Below are 10,548 nucleotides of genomic sequence, written 5' to 3'. Positions count from 1 at the left end.
AGAATAATAGTAGTGCTATGTGACTAAAAAGATTAATCCAGGTTTTGAGTATATTTCTTATTGTTACATGGGAAACAAGGTACCAGTAGATTCAGCAGATTCTCACAAATCCAACAAGACCAAGCATTCATGATATGCACACTCTTAAGGCTATGAAATTGGGCTATTAGTAAAAAAAAAAAGGTAGAAAAGGGGGGTGTTCACAATAATAGTAGTGTGGCATTCAGTCAGTGAGTTCATCAGTTTTGTGGAACAAACAGCTGTGAATCAGGTGTCCCCTATTTAAGGATGAAGCCAGCACCTGTTGAACATTCTTTTCTCTTTGAAAGCCTGAGGAAAATGGGACATTCAAGACATTGTTCAGAAGAACAGCGTCGTTTGATTAAAAAGTTGATTGGAGAGGGGAAAACTTATATGCAGGTGCAAAAAATTATAGGGTGTTCATCTACAATGATCTCCAATGCTATAAAATGGACAAAAAAACAGAGACATGTGGAAGAAAATGGAAAACAACCATCAAAATGGATAGAAGAATAACCAGAATAGCAAAGGCTCACCCATTGATCAGCTCCAGGATGATCAAAGACAGTCTGGAGTTACCTGTAAGTGCTGTGACAGAAGACGCCTGTGTGAAGATAATTTATTTGCAAGAATCCCCCACAAAGTCCCTCTGTTAAATAAAAGACATGTGCAGAAGAGGTTACAATTTGCCAAAGAACACATCAACTGGCCTAAAGAGAAATGGAGGAATATTTTGTGGACTGATGAGAGTAAAATTGTTCTTTTTGGGTCCAAGGGCCACAGACAGTTTGTGAGATGACCCCCAAACTCTGAATTCAAGCCACAGTTCACAGTGAAGACAGTGAAGCATGGTGGTGCAAGCATCACGATATGGGCATGTTTCTCCTACTATGGTGTTGGGCCTATATATCGCATACCAGGTATCATGGATCAGTTTGGATATGTCAAAATACTTGAAGAGGTCATGTTGCCTTATGCTGAAGAGGACATGCCCTTGAAATGGGTGTTTCAACAAGACAATGACCCCAAGCACACTAGTAAACGAGCAAAATCTTGGTTCCAAACCAACAAAATTAATGCCTCGCAGATGTGAAGAAATCATGAAAAACTGTGGTTATACAACTAAATACTAGTTTAGTGATTCACAGGATTGCTAAAAAAGCAGTTTGAACATAATAGTTTTGAGTTTGTAGCATCAACAGCAGATGCTACTATTATTGTGAACACCCCCTTTTCTACTTTTTTTTACTAATAGCCCAATTTCATAGCCTTAAGAGTGTGCATATCATGAATGCTTGGTCTTGTTGGATTTGTGAGAATCTACTGAATCTACTGGTACCTTGTTTCCCATGTAACAATAAGAAATATACTCAAAACCTGGATTAATCTTTTTAGTCACATAGCACTACTATTATTCTGAACACTACTGAATATCCACAGTTTCAAATTGCATAAGTCAAATGGTGTCCACTTTATGGTCTTCTCAAAACATTAAAATTACTCTTCTGGATGCTCAGAATGCATCTGCGCTGATCTAGAAACAGTTGGCTTCTGGGGGCCTAAAGCGCCCCTCAGACCCCCGGCCTATGGGTTTCCGCCCTGTGGGCCTCCCACTTTGTCCCCCCCAATTTCTAGTTCTAAATTGCGCCCTTGGCTGTCAGGTGCTACAGAGTAAGACGCTTCACTGTATGAAAGTGACCAGAGGTTTTGCTGTTTGTGACAAAACACTGGATGTTGCTGACACAATGCATCCTGGATTGATTTTTGTTGATATAATTGTGCTCAAAAGTTTACGTACCCTGGCAGAATTTCTGATTTTTTTTGGACATTTTTCAGAGAATATGAATAAGTTTGTTTTCACTCATGGTTAGTGTTTGTGTGAAGCCATTTATTGTCAAACAACTGTGTTTACTCTTTTTAAATCATAATAACAACAGAAACTACCCAATTGACCCTGATCAAAAGTTTACATACCCCAGTTCTTAATACTGTATATTTCCCCCTTTAACATCAGTGACGGATTGGAGTCTTTTGTGGTTGTTGGGGACGAGGCTCTTTATTTTCTCTGATGGTAAAGCTGCCCATTCTTCTTGGCAAAAAGCCTCCAGTTCCTGTAAGTTTCTGGGCTGTCTTGCATGAACTTCACATTTGAGATCTCCCCAGAGTAGCTCAATGATTTTGAGGTCAGAAGACTGCTGTAACCAATGATAGGTAGACTTGAACTTTTGTTTTGGATTGTTGCCATGTTGGAAAGTTCAAGTATATCCCATGCGCAGCTTCTGCGCTGATGAATACAAATTTACCTCCAGTATTTTCTGATAATATGCTGCATTCATCCTTCTCTCAATTTTGACCAAGTTTCCTGTGCCTTCATAGCTCACACATCCCCAAAACATCAGCAATCCACCTCTGTGCTTCACAGTAGGAATGGTGTACCTTTCATCATAGGCTTTGTTGACTTCTCTCCAAATGAAACATTTGTGGTTGTGGCCAAAAGGCTCAATTTTGGTCTCATCACTCCTCCATATGACTTTGTCTCTGTGCTGTTTGGCGTATTGTAAGCAGGATACTTTGTAGCATTGGCATAGTAATGGCTTTCTTCTGGCGACTCGACCATGCAGCCCATTTTTCTTCAAGTGCCTCCTTCTTGTGATTGAACTGAAATAATGGTGGATAGTGGTGGTGACTATCTCAGGTAGAGGATGAAGATGTTGGTGAACACCTCCTTCAGCTGATCCGCACAAGCCCTGAAAACATGCCCTGGAATACCATCTGGCCCCAAAGCTTTGTGAGGGTTAATGTTTTTGAAGGTCAGTCTCACCTCAGTCATTTCTTGAGTCAGCATAGCAGCCTACCTGCCCAAATACACTGCATCTGGAAAGTATTCAAAGTGCTCGACTTTTTCCACATCTTTTATGCTACATCTGCATCAGACGCTCATATATATATATATATATATATATATATATATATATATATATATATATATATATATATATATATATATGGTTGTGATTGAATATATAACGCTGACCGTGTGTGTGTTCACGCACGTACAATTTCAGCCTAAGGGCCGCAGTGACCTCCCCCTTGGTGCACCCACACTGAAAAAAGTGAAACACAGTGGACTTCATTCATTCAAAGTACTTATTTAAATTGGTCTAATGGAAAATTGTGGTTTCCAGTTTAAATCTACTGGAATCACTTTACAAAATCATAAATATACATTGTGAGAAACTAAAAAAATTAGCTGTAACAAATTACATCAATTTTTTTTAAGTTGATCCAAAGTAGCATTTTTTTCAGTGCAGTCACCACAGCAAGTGGTGACTGGGTGCTATATCACGGCATTGCTGTGGGATATACAATGTTCTTAGTGTCTCTGTAGATGTTTCCCCAGCTCTATTACAGTTCATCCATTTAGCACTTGGGGTTTTACAAGCTAACACCTCCTGCTTCTTGGGAGGCATATCGACAGTCTGCATGCGGTACACAGCAGGAACATTTTAAGTAAAAAAAAGGCACCCCTTAACTCGCATGCAGTGTGCACTGGCCCATTAGGATTCTTATTAAAGTCAACCCTCACCAGCCGCTTCTATATAGTAAGTAAAGTGTGATGCTGCTACCTGACCTGAGCACCACGTGAACTGTGAAAATAAGGGCTCCACTGAGCAGGTCGTGATCTAATATATAAGGCTGACCGTGTGTGTGTGTGTGTGTATGTGTGTCATATGTGTGTCATATGATCTTGAAAACCAGAGCTGCTATGTTGAGTCCTGCATTTGTGTCCAGATGTCTCTGTCCACCCGGCTTGATAATTTGGCCCTTTACAAAAAAATAATTGCCCACCCCTGGTTTAGAATGTTGACCCAATTGGGTTAAAATAAAGCAACAGGGAGATTTTCCACCACTCAAACCAAATGCTTGGAAACTATGTATTTGTGCGTTGAAGAGCAACACTGCACTACATGCTTGTGTTAGCAACAAAGAGTTCAAGAAGAATTCTGACTGAAAGTGCCAAAAAAAAGACATCAATCCATCCATTTTCTTCCACTTATCTGGAGTCGGGTTGCGGGGGCAGCAGCTCAAGCAAAGCCGCCCAGACCTCCCGATCCACACACTCCTCCCCCAGCAACTCCGGGGGAACCTCAAGGCGTTCCCAAGCCAGCTGAGAGACGTAGTCCCTCCAGCGTGTCCTGGGTCTTCCCCAGGGCCTCCTCCTGATGGGACGTGCTCGGAACACCTCTCCAGCGAGGCGTCCAGAGGGCATCTGGAAAAGATACCCGAGCCACCTCAACTGGCTCCTTTCGACGTGGAGGAGCAGCGGCTCAACTTCGAGCTCCTCCCGAGTGAACGAGCTCCTCACCCTATCTCTAAGGGAGCGCCCAGCCACCCTGAGGAGGAAACTTATCTCAGCCGCTTGTACTCACAATCTCGTTCTTTCGGTCATCAGCCAAATCTCATGACCATAGGTGAGGATCGGAACGTAGATGGATCGCTAAATCGAGAGCTTTGCCCCCTACTCAACTGTCTCTTCACCACGACGGTCCGATACAGCGACCGCATCACTGCAGATGCTGCACCGATCCGTCTGTCAAGCTCATGCTCCAAAAAAAAAAAAAAGACATGTAAAATGGAAACATAAAGACATTGACATACACAACACTTAAGAGAAGATACCATTCAGAAGAATTCCAGATAATGTTTTTCTGAATTGGTGAAATGTCCTGTTGCAGACGGAGAGGATTCGGCTGCATCCCGAAATGGATGCAGCTGAATCATCTCCATGTGCGGCAGGACACCGGGGACAGGCGCTGTCCTCCCGTGCGGTCTGCTCTGCTTTGGCATTGTCCATGTAGGATGCAGCACAGAACCAGAACTCTGCGGATCATCCAGCAAATGAGGCAGGCAGCCAGTTTATGAAGTAAAAGGCATTTGAAAGCAGACACACAGGGTGTAAGAACAGGTTTGAATCTGCCCACTCGTGGAAAAAAAGTTTGCAGGAGGATAGCCTGCCTATTTGTAAAGACAGCTTAGAACTTATGCTGTGTTCACATTAGTGACTGAATCTGACCCTTTTTTTGTGTGACTGCAAGAGTTTGTGTTTTTACAATAATTTTCCAGCAGCTGGCAATTCTTTATAATGTCATGTACACTTACAAAATAATAATAATGAAATTTAAAATAAGGCTTATTTTCATAATTAACTGGTTTATTTAATGGAGAAAAAGAATAATTGATTTCACAGGCATGGGAATGCGAGTAACATTTCAATTTCGATTTTCTTTTGATCCACAGAAGAAGAGCAAAAATTGGGGAGAAAAATAGGCAAATACTACATGATTAAATTTCTGTCAAACCTGAAACTTTTGCAAATTTGTTAATGCTAAATATTTAGACATTTAGCCTAATATGTAAAAATATCAAGCTAAATATTTAGCTTAATGTTGAGACAAATATGCACCTTAATAATAGATCTAATTGTTCCTCTCTGATAGACATTAATAAAGTGTCTAATGACAGACATTTAACATGTAAGGGCATATTTATTCAAACTTGCAATTCATGGATGTTTTTGTTTTAGAGTAATATTGTAGCTGCAGTGTTTTGACATCAATTTCAATTGTAATTTCGGGGGAACTTCTAAAATATTAATAATAAAATAATAATAAAAAATGGCTGTTTGTGCAAAATTTTGTCTGGTTTTTTTTAGGTGGGGGGGGGGGGGGGGGCTCAGAGGGAGTGTTGGCCCGCGGAGTAATTCAGTGTAGAATTGCCATTGCTCACATCTTATGGCTGCTGGGACAGACTCCAGCCCTCTGTGACCCTTAATTGGAGTAAGCGGTTCAAGATGAGTGAGTGAGTGAGGAAATTCTGAATTCCGTACTCTTTCCATTGAATGCAGCATGAAGTCCCCCTTGTCATCTGTAAGATCTCATTTTTGATCAGGATATGTCATTCAAAGCGCATATTAAACAAATATGTAAGACTGCTTTTTTGCATTTACGCAATATCTCTAAAATTAGAAAGGTCTTGTCTCAGAGTGATGCTGAAAAACTAATTCATGCATTTATTTCCTCTAGGCTGGACTATTGTAATTCATTATTATCAGGTTGTCCTAAAAGTTCCCTGAAAAGCCTTCAGTTAATTCAAAATGCTGCAGCTAGAGTACTGACGGGGACTAGAAGGAGAGAGCATATCTCACCCATATTGGCCTCTCTTCATTGGCTTCCTGTTAATTCTAGAATAGACTTTAAAATTCTTCTTCTTACTTATAAGGTTTTGAATAATCAGGTCCCTTCTTATCTTAGGGACCTCATAGTACCATATAACCCCAATAGAGCGCTTCGCTCTCAGACTGCAGGCTTACTTGTAGTTCCTAGGGTTTGTAAGAGTAGAATGGGAGGCAGAGCCTTCAGCTTTCAGGCTCCTCTCCTGTGGAACCAGCTCCCAATTCGAATCAGGGAGACAGACACCCTCTCTACTTTTAAGATTAGGCTTAAAACTTTCCTTTTTGCTAAAGCTTATAGTTAGGGCTGGATCAGGTGACCCTGAACCATCCCTTAGTTATGCTGCTATAGACTTAGACTGCTGGGGGGTTCCCATAATGCACTGAGTGTTTCTTTCTCTTTTTGCTCTGTATGCACCACTCTGCATTTAATCATTAGTGATTAATCTCTGCTCCCCTCCACAGCATGTCTTTTTCCTGGTTCTCTCCCTCAGCCCCAACCAGTCCCAGCAGAAGACTGCCCCTCCCTGAGCCTGGTTCTGCTGGAGGTTTCTTCCTGTTAAAAGGGAGTTTTTCCTTCCCACTGTCGCCAAGTGCTTGCTCACAGGGGGTCGTTTTGACCATTGGGGTTTTTATGTAATTATTGTATGGCCTTGCCTTACAATATAAAGCGCCTTGGGGCAACTGTTTGTTGTGATTTGGCGCTATATAAATAAAATTGATTGATTGATGGAGAAATCACACATTCTTTCTAACTTCTAGTTGTCAGAATGTGACTTTTCTACAATTATAAATAAAAAAAATTGAAACAAATAGCAAGATTTGGCTTCAGATATCACCGTAAGTATTGATTTACTGAAATGGAAACATAGAAACAGATGTACTGAAAACATACAACACAATGTTACTTGCTACATTGAGAAGAGAATTTTTATTTTATTTTATTTTTTGTAACAGTAGTGAATTTAAATGATCCTTCTCACACACTCTTCACTCAACCAGCACTGTTAACACAAGGCTGTGTCAGATTTATCGCTGACAGGATCCCAGCACTGTTTACACTACAGATAACACGCACTCATATGAGAAAACCATGCACAGTGTTGAAAGGTATCTGGCCGAGTCGGATATTCACTCGCCTGTTTGAGAATCCGCAAGCTTGATCAGACCTCACACACTCCTACAAACACAGGCATATGGAAGTACTTTGTGATGTTTGTGTATGTGCTTTTCATGTTGTGTTAGGGTTCAGTTTCGTGCAGTAAGAAACCATGTTGGACATCTTCTATACACATCATACTGAACGCACCACTGAATGTACTGACGAAGAAAAGTTGTTGAAACAGATCTGAAAAGTTTTGAGAAATGGTGCTTTTCTGTAGAAACCTTTTAGTATTATCACTGAAGTTGTGGTGTGGACCTCACTTGTCTGTGCACAAACTAAGAAAATGCAGAATAGATTTTATAAACAGCAAGTTGAATCAGATTTGATTTTTGTTCTCCAAAACCTCGAGTTCGGCTGAAACTATTTTGTAGTCCAAAAAAAATGGGGGTCTTGGTTTGCCTAATTTGAAATTGTATTATTGGGCTGCACAGATGCGTGGGTTAGTAGAATGGGTATTGCAGGATGAGGAAACAAATTGAATAAAACTAGAAAACCATGCTTCCCAAATTGTTTCATTAGAGACCATACCTTTTTTAGAACAAAAGAAATGGAGAGATTTGAAAATAAAAAAAATGAGTGGATTGTGTGTACACAACGAGTATGGACACAGGTGAGGAAGAAAATCAATGCACCTTTAACAACCTCACGGGCACTTAAAATCACTAAGATTGCTGATTTTTTACCTAATAAATTAGATTCTGGATTTAAGGGGTGGGCAGAAAGGGGTTTGATAACTATCCATCAGATGTTTGATGGAGGGATATTAAAATCTTTTAAACAGTTGCAGGACAAATTTGGTTTAGGTTCTGATGGGTTTTTTCAATATTTACAATTACGAGACTATTTAGTGTCATGTGCAGAATGGGACGCTTTGAAACTGCCTACACCAATTGAACAAATATTAATTAAGGTGATTGAAGAAAAACGTAAAGTTAAAATAATATCGAATGTATAAATATTTACATTCTCAACTGTCTGATAACTCACTGGAAGTGAAGGGGAAGTGGGAGTTAGAGGCAAACACAATTATTGAGGATGAAGAATGGGAAGAGGCGTGTGAAAGAGGCCATAAAATTACTAGCAGTCCGATTTGGAAGGAGTTTAATTGGAAAATTAAGTTAAGATTTTTTTAGGACACCATCAAATACTTTTAATAATGATAATAGTAAAACTAATCTGTGTTGGAGGGATTGCAAACAAACTGGGGATTATTTGCATATTTTTTGGGACTGCCCTGCCTTGAAACCATATTGGCTGGGGATCCAGGCAGAGATCCGAGCCATCCTAAATTTTAATTTGCCGCTGGATCCAAAATATTACATTATAGGGCTGACCCCAAGGGGTGGTTTGACAAAAAGGGAAGCTCAATTGCTCCACATTTGTTTATTGGTAGCAAAGAAAATTATAACGAGATCTTGGTTAAAAGCACTACCTCCCACTCTCCCTCAATGGCGTGACGGATTAAAAAACGTATATCTAATGGAAAAAATTACGGCAAAGCTTCATTTGAATATGGATTTGTTTTTGGATAGATGGACCCCTGTCATTATTTACTTTGGTTGGGCATAACTATACTTGCTCAGGATTCCTCACCGGAATTGTGTGTTTTTGTTGTGTGGGCCGCTGAAGAGGAGGTACTGCTGGCCCACCACCACCAGAGGGCGCCCTGCTTGGAGTGCGGGCTCCAAGCATGAGAGGGCGCCAGACCCAGAAGAAGTGACAGCTGTCACTCATCCTCTGCACCAGCTGTCACTCGTTCATCATCACCACCATAAAAGCCGGACTGCAACTCCACCTCCCCGCCGAGAAATCGACTACCATTATCAAGGTAATTTCTCTGTGAACTTAAGACTGTGTATCTGTCTAAACTCTTCTTTGCAGCCGTTTTCCTGTCGGTGAGACTTGTCTGTGGAGGTGGCGTTTGAGGTGTTCAGCGAGGGCTTCGCAACACCTCCCACCCAGATAAGTGCTCAAACAGGAGCTGCACGAGTGTGTGCTTGGAGGTGGAGGCGCTTCCTCCCTCGTTAACTGTGGATTTACTGAGTGTGCGGACTCACACTCACTCATCATATTTCTGCTTTCTGCCAGCAGTACCAGGGTCGACAGCCGAAGACAGAGGCCACCTGGGGACTCGGGACTTGGCGGCTCCGGTGTTCTTCAGACCGTTGGTGGTGGAAGCCGTGTGGGACGCAGCTTCTCTCTCGTCGGGGGTTTTCTATCTTCGAGCCTGCCCACACGTCACCTGGTGTTAAATTGACTGTGCAGATTACAGTACGTTTCGTTGTGTATTATCGCAACATTAAATTGTTACCTTTTTGGCTTATTCATTGTCCGTTCATTTGCGCCCCCTGTTGTGGGTCCGTGCTACGACACCTTCCCAACAGGATTTCTCGGCCATCGTCATGGATTCCGAGGGGCGTCAACCCGAGCTTGAACGGCCAATGGAAGAGCCAGGAGCGCAGGCGTCAGCGGGAGGCGTGTTGAGTGAGCTGCAGCAGATCTTAACCGCCTTCACGGCTCCGTTAGATTTAGTGACCGAGCAGAATGTCCTCCTTAATCGGAGGGTGGAGGCTCTCACCGCCAGGGTGGAAGCGCGCGATCAGGGCGCTGCTGCAGCCACTCCTCTGGCTGGTCCTGGGCCTGTATCAGACGTTCCACTGGTCGTTCAACGAACCCCCCCACCGTCCCCTGAAGCATACATAAGCCCTCCAGAACCGTACGGGGGCTGTGTCGAGACGTGCGCGGACTTCCTCATGCAGTGTTCGCTCGTCTTTTCACAGCGCCCTGTCATGTACGCATCAGACGCTAGCCGGGTGGCTTATGTTATTAATTTGCTTCGAGGAGAGGCATGCGCATGGGCTACGGCGCTTTGGGAGCAGAATTCACGGCTCCTAACGTCTTATACTGGGTTTGTACGGGAGTTCAAACAAGTGTTTGATCATCCCAACAGAGGCGAGACCGCGTCGAACGTGCTGCTGTCGATGAGACAGGGGCACCGTAGCGCAGCCGAGTATGCAGTCGACTTCCGCATCGCGGCAGCGAGGTCCGGCTGGAATAACATTGCGCTCCGCACCGCCTTTGTAAACGGACTGTCCCCGGTCCTTAAGGAGCACCTACTGGCTAAGGAGGAACC

At 42.5% G+C, this 10,548-nt stretch overlaps 1 long non-coding RNA gene across 1 annotated transcript; it reads left to right on the top strand.

Moving 5' to 3' along the window:
• Nucleotides 1–2,065: 2,065 nt before the first annotated feature.
• Nucleotides 2,066–10,132, top strand: LOC117524811. The gene is made up of 3 exons (XR_004564864.1): nucleotides 2,066–2,218; nucleotides 9,330–9,334; nucleotides 10,120–10,132. It is a non-coding gene; the product is annotated as an uncharacterized LOC117524811 (long non-coding RNA).
• Nucleotides 10,133–10,548: the final 416 nt, after the last annotated feature.

Source organism: Thalassophryne amazonica, chromosome 14 (assembly GCF_902500255.1).
Source record: "Thalassophryne amazonica chromosome 14, fThaAma1.1, whole genome shotgun sequence".
Taxonomy (NCBI): domain Eukaryota; kingdom Metazoa; phylum Chordata; class Actinopteri; order Batrachoidiformes; family Batrachoididae; genus Thalassophryne; species Thalassophryne amazonica.
Note: the sequence above shows the minus strand (reverse complement) of the source record. Positions and strands in the feature narration are given on the sequence as shown.